Raw genomic sequence first — 21,002 nt, forward strand, 5'->3', positions numbered from 1 at the left:
ATGAACTCATATTTATACATAATTATTTGAAGCAGAAACTAGAAGCAAAGATGACAATGCAAGACGAATGTGGACCCTATTTTTCCGCATGTGACTCCTAGTAGACTCTTTCCAACACTTTAGACAATCAATCCCTAAGAATCTGGAGCCTTAGCTCTGATACCACATTTGTCACGACCCAACCTATGGGCCGGACCGGCACTAGGACCTGGGCCAGCCTAAAGCCCCCGAGGCCCGTAGTAAGACTAACTATTCATTAATCCAACTCTAAGGCCCATTTGGGCCCAATATCAAGAAATCAACAGGACAGAGTCCGGCCATAAAATGGACCTACCAACGGAGAGTTTATGACTCACCCGACCTGTAAACACAGTAAATACTCAATTGGGGAGCTCAGCTCACCCTCCACATACTCATCAACATAAAAATAAATGGGAGCTCAGCTCCCTCATCCAATCCATCAAACATGCATAAAATATAAGTTTACAGGTCCAAAATAATAATTTAGTTTACAGACCCAAATCAAATAAACATTTCTAACACATGCGGAAATTCTAAGATTTAACAAGTTTATACAAACGTTAATAATCGACCTGCGAGGAAGAAGGCAGGTTAATCTCAAAAATATCCTCCTGTGGCCTGAAAAAATATTGAACAGGAGTGAGCGTTCGACTCAGAGAGTAAAATATCAATTTTAACCATAATCTCTATAACTATCTAAAACTAATGCACCCTATAGAGTGAAATGCAACATCAATAACATTTTCACATCATAACATCAGAAAGGTAATTTGGAGCACTCACACACCCTGTAGTATCAATCATAATATATGGGAGCTGATCCCCTATACAGCTCTCTTAAATCCAACCTGGTGCCAGCGAAGAACTCAAGCCGGACTTTCGCTTAATAAACCAAATCGAGGGTCCCAGCGAAGAACTCAAGCCGTGACTACCCCTCGAAGGATCGGGTCCCAACGAAGAACTCAAGCCGTGACTACCCGTCCTATCCATAGTCCACACCACATCACACGCACGCCAATGCACGCACACTGCTCCAAATTACCACAACAACATCAATGGCACTTTAACAGTTATCAATGCAACATAAATCGTGCCTAGAGTTTAACTACATAAATATATGCATATAAGTGATGCATGGGCATACTTGAACATATAATAATAGTGAAATTACAGTTAAAATTAATATTTTACTCACAGACTTGACAACGGTCACTATGGTGGCTGGGCGGAGGAAGAAGGCTGTCCCGGCTCACCTGACAATTACATTACAAAATGACTCGATACAATAAAGAAAAGACCAAATACGTCCTAAGTCGTACCGAAAATCCGGCAGAGTCTCCCCTATACCTAGGATCTACCCAACCTGCAAAGGGCTAAAAACACACTTCTATATTCGCAACTCATATATCCACAATTCAATCACATCACACAGCCCCCCCTGGGCCCATCAAATCAGTCATCCATCACAATATGTAAAATTTCAAATTAGTCCTTATAATTGATCATTTTTGCAAAAACTACCCAAACAAGCTCTAAAAATTCTAAAACTTTGCCCCGCGGTCCTTAGCAATATTACTAGGCTATTACAAAAAGAATTATAATTTTCTGAGCTACCATGAATATTTTATGAATTTTTAATCCTATTAAAGCACTAGAAAATTACGAAAAAGCAAGGTTCGGGTTTACCTTTGCCGATTCCAACTCCGGGGACGTGTTCGGGACGTCTAACAATGGGGGGTAGCCAAAACCTCGGTCCAATTTCGGAGACTTTTCCATGTAGTGCATGCGGCGAAAATTCCAGAACACATCGAATTTCCGCGAATTGAGGATACCTACATGAAGCCCACAACACGGGGGTTAGTACATAAATTTTTCAGAATTTTCTAAGCTCATTTAATGCTCGGAAAACACTGCGAAGTTCCGTGGGACCCACCGAAAAACGGTGTCAAAAAATTTTGAAATTTATATCCCCGCGAAGCTCTCGACGAGTGGAGCGCTCTGGTACTCTCGGTTTTCTCGTGGGGTTCACGGTTTGTGAGAAATCCAGCCCGAAAGTCAAAATGGGCTAAAACTTCCTGGGCAAAAATTGGACAAACCGCTCGATGGATTTCGGTGTTCTTGGTGTCTATGGAAAGCAAACGCAGGGGAGGGCGTTTGCGCGCATTTTTCAGCCGTTCGGGGCGGCGGCCGGTGGGCTAGGATGGCTGGTGGTCTGCGCCGGTGAGCTGGGGGGTGGCAGGGGGAGGTGGCTGGTCGGCGGCAGGGGCAGGAGGAGAGAGAAAAGAAAGAAAAAAGGGGAGGAGGTCGGGACGTGCGGAAGAAAAGGGAAGAAGAAAAAGGGAACCGGTCCGATTCGAGCGGTCCGATTCGGTCCGGTTCGATTCGGCCGGTTCGATTCAGGATATAAAATTTTGAATTTTTACTCTGCCTCGGGACCGAAAATGAGGTCCAAAAATTCCTAAAAAATTTCAGAAAACTACATAGATTCCAAATATATTTTTAGTTTTGCCACGTGGTCTTTAAATTAAATTTTAAAAATCATCAAAGTTTATATTTTCGGAAAATCGAACCCGATTTTTAAAATCCGAAAAATCTTAAAAAAATTCCTAAAATTTAAATAAAATTAAAATACAAAAAATGCTCATAAAATAATAAAATTTAAAATTTTGGGGTGTTACATTTATTTTATTATTAAATTTTATTCCGATTTTGATTAAATAATTGATTTTGTCAATTATATCTGCATTAGAACCATTAGAATTCCAGAAATAGGCCTTTAGTGTTTTTATATTGATTGATATCTGACTATAAAATTTACTGACGTGTTACACTGAATTTATTTGATATTGATTTGATCTTATTAACTCAATGAAATTATTGAAAAAAAAAAACTATTGGTATTGCATTATTATTTATTATTTACTATTTGAAATTTTTTATTGATTTAATTGATTTGTACAAATTGATTTTCTGTTTTGAATTGATACCTGTGCTCAGTAAAATTATTATTAAAATAATATTAAAATTTTAATTTATATTAATTATTATAATATTATAAATTAAATTTATTAAAAGATTTAATTATAAATATTCCGTCGCTAAATGTTATTAATGGCAATGATATCATATGGAGTAATTTTTTATTGCTAAAAGTACCTGCCACATTGATTGTCACCAAAAGTTATTAGGAATGTAATTTAACGAATGATAATATTTTTTATTAATATATATTGTTAATGATAAATTATTATTTTTAATATTTTTATAAATAATAAAAATAATAAAAGATATTTTGAAAAATTCAAATATTCTCGGTTATTTTTAAGTCCAAGAGAGAGACCGACGCTAAAATGGATGTCCTTGTGAAATGAGACTTGGACGAGGACACGACTGTTCATCAAAGACCAAATGCATTGTACTTTTTTCTGCGTACCCATTACATTCCTTGATTGACGCGTTTGGTAGGATATCTCCAATATAGTACTACTGCTTCGCTTGCTTTGCTTTGCTCATTCCCTTTATCATCGTAGTATTTCAGTAATCAAGTGTCTGTCTTACAAAGTGTAAGAAATTAAAAATCCTGATAGCCCTTATCTGCTCTTCTCTTGATCATTTATGGCTTCCATTGCTGCCTCTTCCTGCAAATATGATGTCTTCCTCAGTTTCAGAGGGGAAGATACCCGAAAAAATTTTACTAGCCATCTCTATGCTGGTTTATGTCAGAAAGGGATTATCACCTTCAAGGATGATCAAGAACTTGAGAGAGGAAAAACCATTTCCCAAGAACTCCTTAAAGCAATTCAAGATTCTAAAATTTCAATCGTTATTTTTTCAAGAAGCTACGCTTCTTCCTCTTGGTGCTTGGATGAGCTTGTGCAGATTTTCGAGTGCATGAAAACCCAGGGACAAATGGTTATGCCTGTTTTCTACCATGTGAATCCAACTGAAGTGAGAAAACAAACAGGAGAATATGGAAAGTCATTTGCTCACCATGAACAACGTTTCAACAACTTGCACAATGTTCAACAATGGAGAACTGCAATGACTGCATTGGCCAATCTCTCTGGTTGGGATTTACAGGACAGGTATACATAAAAACTCTTTTTCTTGCATAATTTAAATTTGTCTTATTTGGATAATATTTGATCTGTAGATGAAGTTGCAAATTTAGGCTTCTATTTGCTTAGGGTTGATCAGCAACCAGTCTCTTTGAGACTGTTTTGCTTCTTTCAATGTAATATATTTTGGGGTTGGTTGAAAAGATAGAATTTTTCAACTTTGGGCTAAATTCGCTGGATCGCAACTGGTTAGATTTTTACTAGTATCCGATTCGACCGAACCCTAATAGAATAAATTAGAATAGTACATAATCGGATAATTGAATTTGAGTTTGAAAAATAATACTAAGGTGAATTTAGGTATTATATGTTAGGTATCCATTACCCAAATATGTTTATATACATACTTAATTAAATATAAGATATATGTTTTTTTATAATATTTATAAATTTTATATTTTTATTTTAAATAAATAAAATTAAATATTTTATGAAATTATTAAATTTTAAAATATAAAATATTAATAAAAATAAATTTTTATGTAAATTATTAATTAAAATATATAAAATTAAATAAATTTGAGTTTTTTTCGGATAATAATAATCGGATTTGTAACGGGTTAAGATAGTTGATAAAAAATTTTAATCAGGTTTGAGATGGATTCGAGTTTTGAAAACGTTAATCGGGTTCGAATTCAGGTAGGGTAATTCTTGTGGTACTCTACCCGTTGTCATCTCTATTATCACTTTGGAAAATTATATATATATATATAATGTATATTAAATTATTGTATTAAAATGAAAATATGTTGTTTATTTTTCAAATTAACTTTTAGATATGTGATTTTAATTTTTTTAATAATAAATGAAACTCATATTTTATTTTGTAAAGCTAAATTATTAATTGATTTCTTATGGTTAAAGGGAGACAGTAGAGTGAATTTGGCATTTTATATTACTTATAACAAAAATTTTTTAGCCAATAAACCTAAAATAAAAATATTAATCACTTTATTTTCCACAGAATTAGTTCTCTTTAAATATTTTTATTATATTATTTAATTCATTATAAATTCAAAACATCAACATATAAAATTTTTATATAAAATAAATAAATTTAATTACATATTTTATATTTTAAATTTATTATAAATGATATCTTAATAAAAAAATCAAATAAAAATATCAATCACTTGCACATAGAATCGATGTCCTAAAATATCAATCTCAATAATTATTTACCGTACAACCACCATCACTATTTTCTTCTATCGTTATTACCACTATATACATATTTTTACCTTTTCTCATTGTCAACTACTCATCAGTTTCATTATCTCTAGAGCAAAGAGCTCTTGTTGTGTACCGTGAAATTATGAAAACTACAAAAAAAAAATAAAGCAAACAATCATAACAATAAAATTTACGTAGCTCCCCCTCTCAATATAGGGCTACGTCCATGGGCATTGCCATCTTCCACTATCAATGAAATAATAAACAATTATAAGCTCAAAGCTAACTACCCATCAACACAATTACACCCAAGGAAATCGTCACTATATAACTGCTCATAGTAAATACATTAATTAGTCTATCTCCTTCTTCTTTAGAAATAACCCAACGTATTCACTACTTTAACTACTATACCACAAAGGGTATTTTCAACTACAATAGTGAATAGGCCATTCCTCTTTGACTATGCCCTTCTCCACCTTAGGCTGAAGCATTTCTCCCTCCATGAGACTGCAAACCTTGAGCTAAAACCTCTCTTTCTATTAGACTGCAATGGGCAGAAGCCCCTAATCAATGGGCATGGCCAGTTCTCAGCAATTGTCAAAACTACTCTCTCTATAATGACAAAAGCCTCTCCATTCTTGGGAAAAACCACTGCTCAGCAATTGGCAAAGCCCTCTTATTAAAATAGGCTTAAAGCCCTTCTCCATGAGCTAAAAGCCAAATAACTTTTTCACCACTTCTATTTATAGTGTTAATCCCTTAATTCTAATCTAATCAGGAACCATCTTAATTTAGTAACAACACTAAAGTAAGAGTTTTGCTCTATCTAGGAAATATTCCTAAATATTTCTCTATATTATTGAGGAATATTTCTCCCACTCAAATTAAGAAAATGTCTCTCCAAATCGTAATAGAATTTTGAGTCACAAATCTAATAACACCTAACTTGTGAATTTGTTTCTCTAACCAAAACCAACAATAACAATCACTCCATAATTGCTTAAAGGAACCGCTTTTGGGTTATGCAAAATATACAAACACAGCAGAAGCAGAAAATTTAAAAACACAAAACAATCATCTTTGAGCAGATAATGGAGTGTAGAGAGAGAGCTAGCGAAGGTTTGGAATAAATTACCTAGAACACTTCTATAAATTTGTTGAACCAAGATAACCAATTTCTTCTAGCTAGGTTGTCGTAAATCACCAACTATCTACTTGTCCAACCTCTAATAGATATCCACACAGCGTAAGTGAAGAAATCTCCAAGAACTTCTTAAAGAAAGGGGCAAGAGAAAATGAGAGTCCTAGCGCACTAGTGATGGTGGAGAAGAAAAGAGTTGCTAGAACCCTATTTCCCCAATTCTCACTTCATTATTTCTCTTTCTTACTGACACCTTTTGTATGTTTCAAGTCATAGTAATTATTAATTTAACACATTACGTTAACTAATTACTAATTGACCTACATGATAAATAAATATTACATATTTATTTCGGTAAGTGTTAGTATATTCAACTAAGTCGAACTTAATAACCCATTTTAATTCCTCAGTTAGAATCTATTTGTTGGCAGCCCATTAGGTTTTTAATATGTTAGCAACAAATATAATTATAAAATTAATCACATTAATTTTATTATCGATTCACAATTGATTAAATTATATTTGTGGATCATTATTAACATCTAGGAATATATAATGACCGCCCAAATATTGGTATTTGGCAAGGTGGTTTGATCAGTGAGCAATTTATCAGTGTAATTTTTATCCCTCCATAAGAATGTTTCTATTTATACACTATTGCATGGAATGTGTGTGCTTGTGTATAAATCATATATGTTTTTGGAGTATGATTGATTAACTGAATGAGATTCCCAATTTCACTTTATCTTGTTTAAGGATGTAACAATCCACACCAGCCAAGAATAATTAAAACATTATACCTAATTACCTAGGTTGATTGATATAGTATGCCCTAAAATTCGAGATAATCCTTAAAGGAAACTTCATATTAGATCCGAATTCTCATAGCCGAACACATGATATTCGGATAAGACAAGGATATTCGAATAAGACAAGGATGTTTGAATAAGACAAGGATATTTGGATAAAATAAGGATGTCCAGATAAGTGGATGTTTAGATAAGATAATAGTGTATGGATTGAACACAAGATTTTGGACAAGATAAGGATGTTTGGATAAGATAAGAATGTCTACATAGAACACAGGATGTTTAGGTATGATGCAGAGTGTTCGGATAGGACACAGGATGATTAGGTAAGTCGAGGTGTTCAGATAAAATGAATTATCTCAGAGGATGGGCACACACTATTAGGATACGCTATATTTCTATAAAAAAAATATAGCTATATGACAAATGTCATTTCCATGATACATGGAGGAAATTAGTTGGGTATGACCTGGCAAAATCTCGATTATGATGGAAAAGTTGTCATCCCCAACCCTATAAATACGACTCATAACACCTACCAAGGCAGGTAATTCAATTCTCTTTTTTACTCTTTAGTATTTGCTCTTTCCTTTGGCATTTACTGATTTGGGCGTCAGAGTAGCCCTGCTTAGGCTGCTAACCTCACCTCTTTCATTGTTGCAGGCAGTATTAGGACCGTCCACTAACCTAAGAATATCAAGCAACATTAGTGATGAATCCTATTTTGACGACTAAATATCTCCATATAGTTCATACTATATCTAATAATTGCCACATTAGTTATATAGAATCACGTGTGAGCAATATCAAAATATAATAATTCCTATACAAGATAACTTAGCGTCTTAATTAAAAAGATCACTTACATAATTATCACTCGAGTCTTTTCATAGATATAGGTAAACTTCCATTTGGAGTTATCATATGGGTCAGTTCAGTGAGCTTATCACAACAAGCACCTACACATTAGTTATTGGTATCCCTTATACCTCCACTTAGTGAGAATAGCTACTTCCTTTCATAAAGGAAAGAATATAATATGTACTAGTCTCAATGGTTATATGTGATGCAATGAGAATCTCACAACTATAATCGCGCTACAATTTTTTCTGCATTGCATATTAGTCCTATTTGTTACTCTAGGTTCGTTAATATTCACTAATAGTAAAATGAACATTAAATATAAAAAACAACATTTATTGGTAACAAAATGTATTTACATGTAATTAAGTGATCACACCTATAACCAATAGATTGGCTGCAGTGCACATACACTAACAAACCTAATTGATAATGTACGAATATTTTTATTTTACTTAGATGTTAAGACTTAATTTGTTAATTAATTAGAGAATTCAGGTTTATTTTTGAAGCTAAGCTACATTGAGCTCAAGCCTAGGCAAAACTATTTCAATCCAAATTGTCAATATATACTAAGTGCTTAATCACAATAAAATGCTAAACCTTTTCACACTTTTGCGATTTAATTGTGTTGTTACAATTTTGACACAAAAATACCAAACCTTCAAAATTGAAAAACTTTTATCCAATTTTGAATTTGGATTTGAGAGAAGTGTGCTCCTGCTAATGTGGCATGTCATTTATCTTTTTTTTATTATTAAATGGTGGAGCTCATATGCCAAATAACTTGAAAAAAATTCTCTCTTTTCTTCTCTTATCACTCGTTAGTTTATTAGTTTCTTCATCATCCTTTAAAGTTTCTTTCTGTTTGATCTACCTTAAGTATTAATATTTTTCAGCTCTATATAAGTTGACATTGTGATTCCAGTTTCTATCTATATTTGTAAGGTGAATGTCAAAGATTGCAAAGTATTTTTAGTTATGTGCAGAGGTGTAAAAATCCTATATTTGAGAGGATAAAATCGCAGCTTACCTTTGTGCATGGAATCTATTTGCATAAATTTCCCATGATTCTTCTATGATATCTGTGCTCACTGAAATTTTCATATATAGTTGTATATAAACCCTTCGGGCTCTTCTTCATCCGTATTGAAAACCAAGGTTTTCTCTAGCCTCTTTTACTGCTATTGTATTCTACCATCCCTCAATTTTTGCTTTATTCTACTCTGTTTCTCTCAGTTATGGCTCCCTTCGATGATCTTGCCATTTTAGGCTTCGAAGTCATTCATTCAGAGAGTTTAGAGAAAAACTCTGATTTATCTATTGAGAAGTTTAGTGGCAAGAGCATCCCATTGCTCTGTGATGTTCCAAGTAATGTCACTTTTGCTTCCTTTTTTTTTTTTCTATAACCATTCAGAGTTTATGCTTCACTTTTCTTCTCCAGCGTGTCAATTCTCTATTTCACAGCTATGTAATCAAAGAAATATTCATTAAAATTGAAATATAAAATAAAAGAAACTCTTATTTTAATACTAATTTTTTTTTTTTTTTTTTTTTTTTTTTCATTTTAAGTGATGTGGCTTATGGGATACATCATATTAATAATAAAAAATAGCACATCAATAGGAGCATAGCTCCCCAAATTCAATTTTAAAATTTGATAAAATTTTTTAATTTTTAAAAATTTAATATTTTTATGTTAAAATTAAAATGATTGAATTAAATCATAGAAAAACGAAAATGTTTGTTTTTTTAGTGATTTTAGCACTATACTAGGTTACTAATTTTAAACTACATTTAAAATATGAAATGCAGTCGTAGGCAGATTCTAGATTAGTTTTTAATGTTTTTATCAGTTGCAAGTTTCACTAAAAGTTGGCTATAACTTAATCATATTTTCAAGAACGTGTCATAATGAATAAGTAATTAAATACTCAATTCTCTTTTTAGGCAAATTGCCATATTGTACAATGACTTTGGGATGCTTAGTGAGTATTTCTCTATATCTAAATATAATAATAAATTATGACTATTAAAATTAGAATAAATTATAATGAAGTCCCTAAGGTTTAATAAAATTTATATATTAATTTCTGATATAAGTTTAGTAACTATTTGATCCTTAAAATTTACTTTCATTAACAATTTGGTCCTCACAATTTACTTTTATTAATAAATTTGTCCCCATGATAAATGAATTTTGCATATCACTTTGTTAATAGAAGTAAAATGTGAGAGCTAAATTGTCAACGAAAATAAAATTTAACGACCAAATCATTACCACACTTATACCAAAGACTAATTTGTGAGTTTTGTTAAGTTTAAGGAGCTTTGTTGTAATTTACCCTTAAAATTATCTAAAACTTACTTTGATGTTATGAATCATAATAAAATATTGCTTGACATATCAATGGGCTTTAGTAATTTAGTTCAATAATATTGGAGTTATCTTTAAATTACTAGATTATTTTGAGTTTAAATCTCAATTCTAATAAAAAACTAAATAAAAAAAATTATATTAGATACATTTGAGAAAGGTGTGTCTACTATAAACTCGATGATAGATAAGAATAAGTTTAATAACCCTTAAACCCTTAAATCAAATATTTGTATCAAAATTTGTGTACTCATTATTTTAATTATGAGCGTACTTTAATTGATTTTGCATGAATTTTAATATAAATATTTCATTTAAGGGTTATTAGACTCGCTTTTATATAAAGTTAAGCTTATCTTATATGTATGCAAAAGGAAAAAGATGACTGTTTAACATGTCATTAGTCCTGTAATTGTGTGACATTTAATTCCAATAACTTTTACTTAACAGGCATGAGTCAGAGCTTATTGAAGAAATAGTAAAAGATGTTCTGGGCAAATTGAGAAAATCAAGTTTAGTATCAAGTGCGGCCAAGAATTTTGTTGGGATGAGTTCACGTTTGTTGGATATGAGCATGTATTTAGAAATGGGGCAAACGGAAGATGTTTATTTTATAGGGATTTGGGGGATGGGTGGTATTGGAAAAACAACCATCGCTAGGGTTGTCTATGAGGAACTAGCTTCTCAATTTGAAGGTAGTAGCTTCCTTGCAAATGTTAGAGAAGTTGACGAGAAGCATGGTTTAATTCCTTTACAAAAACAAGTCCTTAGTGAAATTCTAATGGATAGAAGCATTGCAATTTGGGATGCTTATAGTGGAGCCAATGAAATCAGAAATAGGTTGCACGGGAAAAAAGTTTTTATAGTTCTTGATGATGTCAATCAATTGGAGCAGTTGAAATTATTAGCTGGTATGCATGATTGGTTTGGGAAGGGAAGTAGGGTAATTGTAACAAGTAGAGATGAGCACTTGTTGACATGCCATGGAGTAGATAAGATCTATAGGGTTAAGGGATTAAATGATGATGAAGCCCTTCATCTCTTTTGTTTGAAAGCCTTTAAAAATGATTATCCTACAGGTGATTACGTGGAGCTATCTCATCACTTCATAAATTATTGTACTGGCCTTCCATTAGCTCTTGAGGTTCTTGGTTCTTTTTTGTTTTGTAAATCTGTAAATGAGTGGAGAAGTGCATTGGGTAGATTGAAAAAAGTTCCTAATCAAGAAATCTTGGGTAAGCTTTATATTAGTTTTAATGGGTTAGAGGAGATTGAGAGGAAAATATTCCTAGATATTGCTTGTTTTTTCAATGGAGAGGATAAAGATCATGTGATGAAAGTATTAGTAAGCTGTGGATTCTATCCGGATATTGGAATGAGAGTTCTCATCAACAAATCTCTCATAACCATTTCCAAAGAGAGAATTTGGATGCATGATTTACTTCAAGAAATGGGTCGAGAAATTGTTCGCCAAGAATCGCCCCAAGAACCTGGAAAAAGAAGTAGATTGTGGCTTTATAAGGATCTTGAACATGTTCTATCAAATGATAAGGTAATGACTTAATTCTAATGCCCTATGATGCAATCTTCATATAGAGTTTCTTAGTAATTACCATTGTTACCTTTAATTTTCAGGGAACAGAACAGATTGAAGGCATAGTCCTAGACTCATGCAATCAAGAAGATAAACAATTGAGTGCTAAAGCTTTCACGAAGATGAAAAGGCTAAGATTGCTCAAACTTCAAAATTTGCACCTTTCCCAGTGCCTTGAGCATCTTTCAAATAATTTAAGATATCTTGAATGGGATGGATATCCTTTCAAATATCTTCCATCTACTTTCCAGCCTGATAATCTTGTTGAGCTCCACATGCGCTGTGGTAACATGGAACAATTGTGGAAGGGAATTATTAAAGTAGGTACTATGATTTTTCATGTTCATCATAAGTACTTTTAAGTTCATAATTAACTAGGTCTTTAATGGTGTTACTTTTCACAACTTCAGCCATTTTAATTTGTTTATGTATACATTTTCACAGCCATTAAAGATGTTGAAGGTCATTGATCTAAGTTACTCTGTTAACTTAATCAAGACTATAGACTTCAAGTATGCTGCAAACCTTGAGAAGTTGAATCTTGAAGGTTGCACAAGACTGTTGGAAGTTCACCAATCCATTGGAGATCTGAAAAGGCTTGTTTTATTGAACTTGAAGTATTGCAAAAGCCTTGCAAGACTTCCGAACACCATATGTGATCTGAAGTCCCTTAAGTTTCTTTATTTACATGGATGCTCAAAACTTGAGAAGTTGCCGGATAGGTTGGGTGATATGACAAGTTTGGAGAAGCTTTATGCAGGTGGGATTACTACAAGACATGCACCATCATCTAAACTGTGGGATTTTTTTCTCCCTTCAAGGTTATTGCCATGGAAGTATCCAAATCCAGTGGTTACGATGTTGCCTTCTTCGTTAGCGTTACGATCATTGAGGTCATTAGATTTAAGTTACTGCAATCTGGTAGAAGAAGCACTTCCTAGTGATCTGAGCTGCTTCCCATCATTGAGAACACTCAATCTAAGCGGAAATGATTTTATTAGCATCCCTTCAAGCATTAGTAGACTTTCAAAACTCGAAGATTTTCAGTTCGCTAATTGCAAGAAGCTTCAAGCATTTCCAAATTTTCCATCAAGCGTTTTACATCTTAGCATGGATGGTTGCACTGCCTTGGAAAGTTTGCTACCCAAAAGCATCAGCAGACGATTTGAACTTGAAAATCTTTGTGCTGCTGTGGATTGCAAGAGGTTTCAGTTATTGCCAGATCTTTCATCAAGCATTTTATGTGTAAGTGTGGATGGATTAACAGCGCAAGAAACCATCCGAAATCAATTTGGAACAAACACTATCAGACCTTCATCATTGACTCTGGTAAATTGCTTCAAATTGTTTGAGGTTCAAAGTAAAAACATTGCAGTACTTTCAAGGCTAACAAGTTATCTGCACTACTTGCTAAGGCACACCTCTCAGGTCTATCTCTATCTCTCTCTCTTTCCCACACATGTCTACCACAGACATAATTGTTTTATAAATAGAGACATGATGCATATTTTTTTCGATGCAGGGACTCTATAATCCAAGCACTCACTTATCCATGTGTTTAGCTGGAAGTGAAATTCCAGGTTGGTTCAACTATCAGTCCCCAGGTTCTTCATTAGAAATGCATTTGCCTCCATATTGGTGGGCTACCAAGTGGATGGGATTTGCATTTTGTATAGAGTTTGGATTCCATGAGCCTCTGCCAGATTCTTCTAACATTTTCTGTGATTTGCACGCATGCATTGCTCCAAATCAAGATTTGTTTTTGGGTCATTCAACCGTAGAAATACCTAAGGATATGATTGTTACATCAGATCAACTTTGGTTCAATTACATGCCACGAATCTCTTTAACTTGTCTGGATTTGTGGGAATCATGTAATCATCTCAAGGTTTTGTTTTCCTCAGACCAAGTGATGGTGAATTACTGTGGGTTTCGCGCAATATATAGTCGAGATGTTGATGATTTAGTAGCCTGCAGCAATCCTTTTCAGAATTTGGGACTCTCCTGTAATGATTATGTTGAGAAGAGTAAGAGAAGCCATGACGATTATAGTTGTGGCAGTGGAGGAGAACTCAATGAAGTTGGCAATCTCGCTTCCAAGAGACCGAAAATGCCTGTGGATCCTGAGTCCTGAGATGAAACTAGCGAAATACCCGCGCACGGTGTGTGTGTCTATATATATATTCATTCTTCAAAATTTTTGCTAAATTAATTTTATTTAAGTAAATTTTCTTTTATTTTAATAAATATATACAATTTAAAATTTACTAATCCTGTTATTCATATAAAATGAGTGGTACTAAATTATTATCTCATCCGTTAAAATTATAAACTTGCACTATTTTAACATTCGATTCATTAACCAAATTATTGTATACATTTTATTTTTTGATTTGGTTTCAACTAATATTTTTAATTATTTTTACTTGTAGTTAAATTTTCGATGTAATTCTATTTTTATGTATAAGAATATAGTTATTTAACTAAAGCGGGAAAATAATCCGATGCAAAAAAGTAAATAAAAAGGAAATGAGAAAAAATGATGGCTAACCTCTTATAGTAAAAATTTGAAAGGTAGTTTTTAACTTTTTAAGGAAAAAATTATATTAATTATATAAAAAAGTGTAGATTGTATATTTGGGTGACTTGATATAGAGAATATAAGTTGACTTTATATTAATTGACTATAGTATAATATTAATTTTTATTTGATTAATTTAATTTAATTTATAATTTGTGTCAGTTTAACTTTTCCTTATAAAAAAATAATTTATTTTAATTTTTTTGTGCTTAGTAGAGTGAGAAAAGTAAAATAAGAATTAAAAATAATAAGATTTGTGAATTAAAACTAATAACTCTTAAAAGAAGCAATATAAATAATAAAGCAAATTAAAAGAGAATTTAAGAGCAATTAGATAAATAGAGAATGCTTTATAAGAAGAAAAAGATTTGAAGTTTATCAAATGATAGAAAGTATAACTATTTACAGGCAGAGAGATAAAGAAAATTCAAATAAGATTTATTTAGGTCATTAAATTATTATTAATTAAAAAAAGTCATTCTTTAATTGAAAGAATTTTAATATTGCTATTTAAAATATTAAATAATTTTAAATATTATATTTAATCATAAAAGGTCTTAATTTTTAAAAATTTTAAAAAAATAATAATTTAAATAATAAATATTAAGATAGTAATAATAATTACAAGAGAAATAAAAAATAATCAATATAAAAGAAAATTATTTATGGAGAGTGATACGTAGTTTTTTAAAGAAAGTAACACATGGCATTCTCTTATATACCTCTTTAACTAATGTCTCTTATAAGTTTTGACGGTGCATACCTGTATAGGAAAACAAATAAAGATATAAATAAATCATTGATAGAAGCAGATTTATTTGGAAAAATTATTTGCATGTTTAATTGGAATATATAAGTTGGAAAGATATTGAAAAAGAAAGTAGACTCAAAAGAAATTGATCACTAGCGCTTGTCCACACTCCATTGTGAAGTCCCCCACATGCTTCTCACTCTCTCTTCACATTTTTTTTGTCAGTTGAAACAAGATGCAACTACAAATAGGCTACACTACACCATGCTGAGATAGGTAATGAAATCATGAATCAACTAGGGACCAGATCTGCAGGAGGCTAAAAAATATGACTGGTTCCAAATGCCCAACTCCTGGCCATGTGAGCCAAGCAATTAGCAGCATAATTAGCCTATCTAAAGATGAAATTCACTTTAACAACCTAGTCTTTGTCAATATAACTCTTAATAGCCTGAATCAGGGCTGTGCACTCTGTAACGTCCCGGAAGATGAGGTAACAAATTGAACCGCAGCTGCACTATCACATTGCACCACCACTTTATTCAACCCCAAAGCCCATAGCTGGCCTCGTGCCTGATAGATGTATACTGGATAGACATATGGTTGTCTAACTAATATACTCTCGTGTATCCACCTTTGATAATTTGCTATAGGTTTCTTGGGCACTGGTAATAATTAATTAAGACTGAATATACAATAAGTAAACCGAAAAGATCTCGACAATTTAAATTGTTTCTAAAGTGAAATGAAAATATAAAATACCTAGAAATTATAAAATTTGCCATATATAGAATTATTATTTAAATAGTTTAATTATTGTTATTATAAATTATACACCACTAAGCGTTATGTTTAGCGCGTTGGTTTTCCATCGTGTAGGTACTGAAAATCAGCAGCCGCCACACAGAGCTCCGACCAGATCTGCCACTGTCCAGAGTCACCTCACCAGTCTTTTGTATTTTGGCAGGGCCCATATATAGACTAGTATTTTGGTTCATTATGTCTAATCATGATGTAATTACTAGTAACACATATTCTCTTTTAATGTATTTACATTGATGTTCCAAAATAATACTACCACTAATTATAATAAGGTTGAATTGGCACTATCAAATTCAGACCTCCTACAATAAAACATTTCCCTTCAAATTTTTTGGGAAATTATGTGGAGAGTTGAGTTTACTTGATATTGCTGTTGGATTTGTTTTTAAGAAATTTTTTTTTAAATATATTAATTAGAAAGTATTAAAAATTAATTTAAAATTAAATTTAATAAGTTTTAGAAATAGGAGCATCAATAATAACACAATAATTTTTCTAATCTTTTTCTTTAAAAAAACATTTGAAATAATGATATTTTTTCTAAAATTTTTTTTTCATCTTTAAATAATAATACCAAACAAACACTTACTCTAATAAAATTTTATGAAATTCAAATTTACGTCCTATGTGATCTTGTGATTTTCCAACTTAATTTTTACTCTATCTAGTTCTCAAATGCTTGGGACCATTTAGAAAAATGTATGAGGAATATATAGTAAGTCTTCAATGGATTAAGAAGAGACAAAATGAATTGATTGAAAAAAATTAAATGAATGTTTGGGGTCCATTTACAAAAATGTATGAATAATTGTCAAGTACGTAATTGCCTTTTACCTCAGAAAAATGAACAAAGAAAAATAGAATAAAGTGCAGAAGTCATTAAAATTCTTGTCTTTGTTTTCACAGCTATGCTTATGTTGATAGAAGTTGGACTGCGATTTCGTATTTTCGTATACCCTCTTGAAAGTGATACTTTCAAATATTATATTCAACGGTAAATAAAATTGAAATCTTCTTTGAAGCTTGGATTCAGATAGCAACTCATAGACTTTGATTTGTGAATATAACCCCCTGCCATGGCCTTCATGCATACGAATACAACTCATTCAAAGTCGCTCATAATTACAAAGTTAGGAATTAACTCAATAACTTGATCCAAAAATAAAACATTTGGATTTAAATTAATTAATTCAAATTTGATTAAAAAATTAAATGAATGAAATTTAATTCAAAATTTAAAAATTCATATTTTTATTTGTAATGATCCATAACTTATAAAACGATTTGAATTTAATATGAAATCTTTTATTTATATAAATTTAATGCATAATCCAATCAATATAATTATTTATTTATTTTTTAAGGGGGAAGTATGTGGAAACCCACTATTTATCTATATAATTATTTATTTATTTTAATTATCTAACAATAATTTAAAATATTTATTTAGAAGAAAATATTAAAATAAAATAAAGAATATTTTATTGGATGGCCTGTTTATTTATTTGTATATATATATTATTTTTGAAATTAAATATATATTTGCAATTTGAACAACTCAGTTCAATCATAACTTTTATCACATTCTATACCTAATAGAACTCTTGAAATATTTTTACCCTAATCATCTCTTTCTGCTAAATTTTTTTCTCAAAACTTGTTTATCACTTTCTTTTTTCTATCGAATATTTTGAACAAATATTTTTATCATCTTTTATTTATTGTTATATATATATATAAACGTTTTCTCCTCCACCAATGCATGTAACTTTTGCTGAGAAAGACTTGTCTTGACTTGAATTATTATTATTATTATTATTATTATTATTATTATTATTATTATTATTATTGTTTCCCTCTACCTACAGCATCGAATCCTATCGATTTCCTTGTTTTTTTTTAATTATTTATTTATTTATTTTTCTTGTTTCTTTGGGTTGTTAAAGTTATTATTATTATAAATTTTTTTTCTTACTTTACTTTTACAGTTTCCTAAAAACGTATTTTTGTTGATTTCATTATTATTATTATTATTATTATTATTATTATTATTAACTTTGGCTTTAAAATAAAATTTTATATTCAATGGGTCTATCATATTAATTTAATTAATCAAGTTTTTACTATATTTTGGGTATGTAGGAGATTTAAATATTCATTCTGTCAGTTGAAATTATCTCTTTTATTGAATATAACTATTATCTTGAAGATTTCAGGTAAGTAGTAATTATAGTACATGGTACTGTTTTAGTCCATTTTAAAATTTTTTAGCATTAAATTTATTATTAAATGAAATTTTAAATCAGTATTTTAATAATTATTTTACATGTATTTTAATAACCTATGGGTCGGATCGGCACTAGGACCGGGCCAGCCTAAAGCCCCCGAGGCCCGTAGTAAGCCTAACTATTCATTAATCCAACTCTAAGGCCCATTTGGGCCCAATATCAAGAAATCAACCGGACTGAGTCCGGCCATAAAATGAACCTACTAACGGGGAGTTTATGACTCACCCGACCTATAAACACAGTAAATACTCAATTGGGGAGCTCAGCTCACCCTCCACATACTCATCAACATAAAAATAAATGGGAGCTCAGCTCCCTCATCCAATCCATCAAACATGCATAGAATATAAGTTTACAAGTCCAAAATAATAATTTAGTTTACAGACCCAAATCAAATAAACATTTCTAACACATGCGGAAATTCTAAGATTTAACAAGTTTATACAAACGTTAATAATCGACCTGCGTGGAGGAAAGCAGGTTAATCTCAAAAATATCCTCCTGTGGCCTGAAAAAATATTGAACAGGAGTGAGCGTTCGACTCAGAGAGCAAAATATCAATTTTAACCATAATCTCTATAACTATCTAAAACTAATGCACCCTGTAGAGTGAAATGCAACATCAACAACATTTTCACGTCATAACATCAGAAAGGTAATTTGGAGCACTCACACACCCTGTAGTATCAATCATAATATATGGGAGCTGATCCCCTATACAGCTCTCTTAAATCCAACCTGGTGCCAGCGAAGAACTCAAGCCGGACTTTCGCTTAATAAACCAAATCGAGGGTCCCAGCGAAGAACTCAAGCCGTGACTACCCCTCGAAGGATCGGGTCCCAGCGAAGAACTCAAGCCGTGACTACTCGTCTTATCCATAGTCCACACCACATCACACGCACGCCAACGCACGCACACTGCTCCAAATTACCACAACAACATCAAGGCACTTTAACAGTTATCAATGCAACATAAATCGTGCCTAGAGTTTAACTATATAAATATATGCATATAAGTGATGCATGGGTATACTTGAACATATAATAATAGTGAAATTACAGTTAAAATTAATATTTTACTCACAGACTTGACAACGGTCACTGTGGCGGCTGGGCGGAGGGAGAAGGCTGTCCCGGCTCACCTAACAATTACATTACAATTTTTAATATAAATGACTCGATACAACTAAGAAAAGACCAAATACGTCCTAAGTCACGCCGAAAATCCGGCAGAGTCTCCCCTATACCTAGGACCTAACCAACCTGCAAAAGGGCTAAAAACACACTTCTATATTTGCAACTCATATATCCACAATTCAATCACATCACACAGCCCCTCCTGGGCCCATCAAATCAGTCATCCATCACAATATGTAAAATTTCAATTTAATCCTTATAATTGATCATTTTTGCAAAAACTACCCAAACAAGCTCTAAAAATTCTAAAACTTTGCCCCGCGGTCCTTAGCAATATTACTAGGCTATTGCAAAAAGAATCATAATTTTCTGAGTTACCACGAATATTTTATGAATTTTTAATCCTATTTAAGCACTAGAAAATTACGAAAAAGCAAGGTTCGGGTTTACCTTTGCCGATTCCGACTCCGGGATGCGCTCGGGATATCTGACAATGGGGGGTAGCCAAAACCTCGGTCCAATTCGGAGACTTTTCCGGTAACGGGTCTGTCTGGCCGAAAATTCATAGACCTGGTCAACTGTCGAATTTCCGCGAATTGAGGATACCTACAAGAAGCCCACAACACGGGGGTTAGTAAATAAATTTTTCAGAATTTTCTAAGCTCATTTACTGCTCGGAAAAACACTGCGAACTTCCGCGGGACCCACCGAAAAACGGTGTCGGAAAATTTTGAAATTTATATCCCCGTGAAGCTCTCGACGAGTGGAGCGCTCTGGTACTCTCGGTTTTCTCGTGGGGTTCACGGTTTGTGAGAAATCTAGCCCGAAAGTTAAAATGGGCTAAAACTTTCCGGGCGAAAATTGGACAAACCGCTCGATGGATTTCAGTGTTCTTGGTGTCTATGGAAAGCTCTCGCCGAGTAGATGATTTTAGACACAAGACCCGGTCCAATTGGTGGCCGGATCGGTCGGATTTTGGCCTGGGAAGTCGAAGATTTGCGCGCACAGGGGAGGGCATTTGCGCGTTTTGGCCGTCGGGCGCGGTGGTGGGATGGTCGTGGTCACGGCGGTGAGTCGGGTGGCGTGGGAGGTGGTGGCCAGGGGCAGGAGGAGAGAGAAAAGAAAGAAAAACGGGAAGGAGGTCGAGACGCGCGGAAGAAAAGGGAAGAAGAAAAAGGGAGCCGGTCCGATTCGACCGGTCCGATTCGGTCCGGTTCGATTCGATCGGTTCGATTCAGGATACAAAATTTTGAATTTTTACTCTGCCTCAGGACCGAAAACGAGGTCCAAAAATTCCGAAAAAATTCCAGAAAACTCAGAAAAATA

At 32.6% G+C, this 21,002-nt stretch overlaps 1 pseudogene; it reads left to right on the top strand.

Annotated features, from left to right (window-relative positions):
• Positions 1-3,485: 3,485 nt before the first annotated feature.
• LOC131169080 (disease resistance protein RUN1-like) lies at positions 3,486-14,248 on the top strand (annotated as a pseudogene).
• Positions 14,249-21,002: the final 6,754 nt, after the last annotated feature.

The sequence above is a fragment of the Hevea brasiliensis genome, chromosome 6 (genome assembly GCF_030052815.1).
Source record: "Hevea brasiliensis isolate MT/VB/25A 57/8 chromosome 6, ASM3005281v1, whole genome shotgun sequence".
In the NCBI taxonomy this organism is placed as follows: domain Eukaryota; kingdom Viridiplantae; phylum Streptophyta; class Magnoliopsida; order Malpighiales; family Euphorbiaceae; genus Hevea; species Hevea brasiliensis.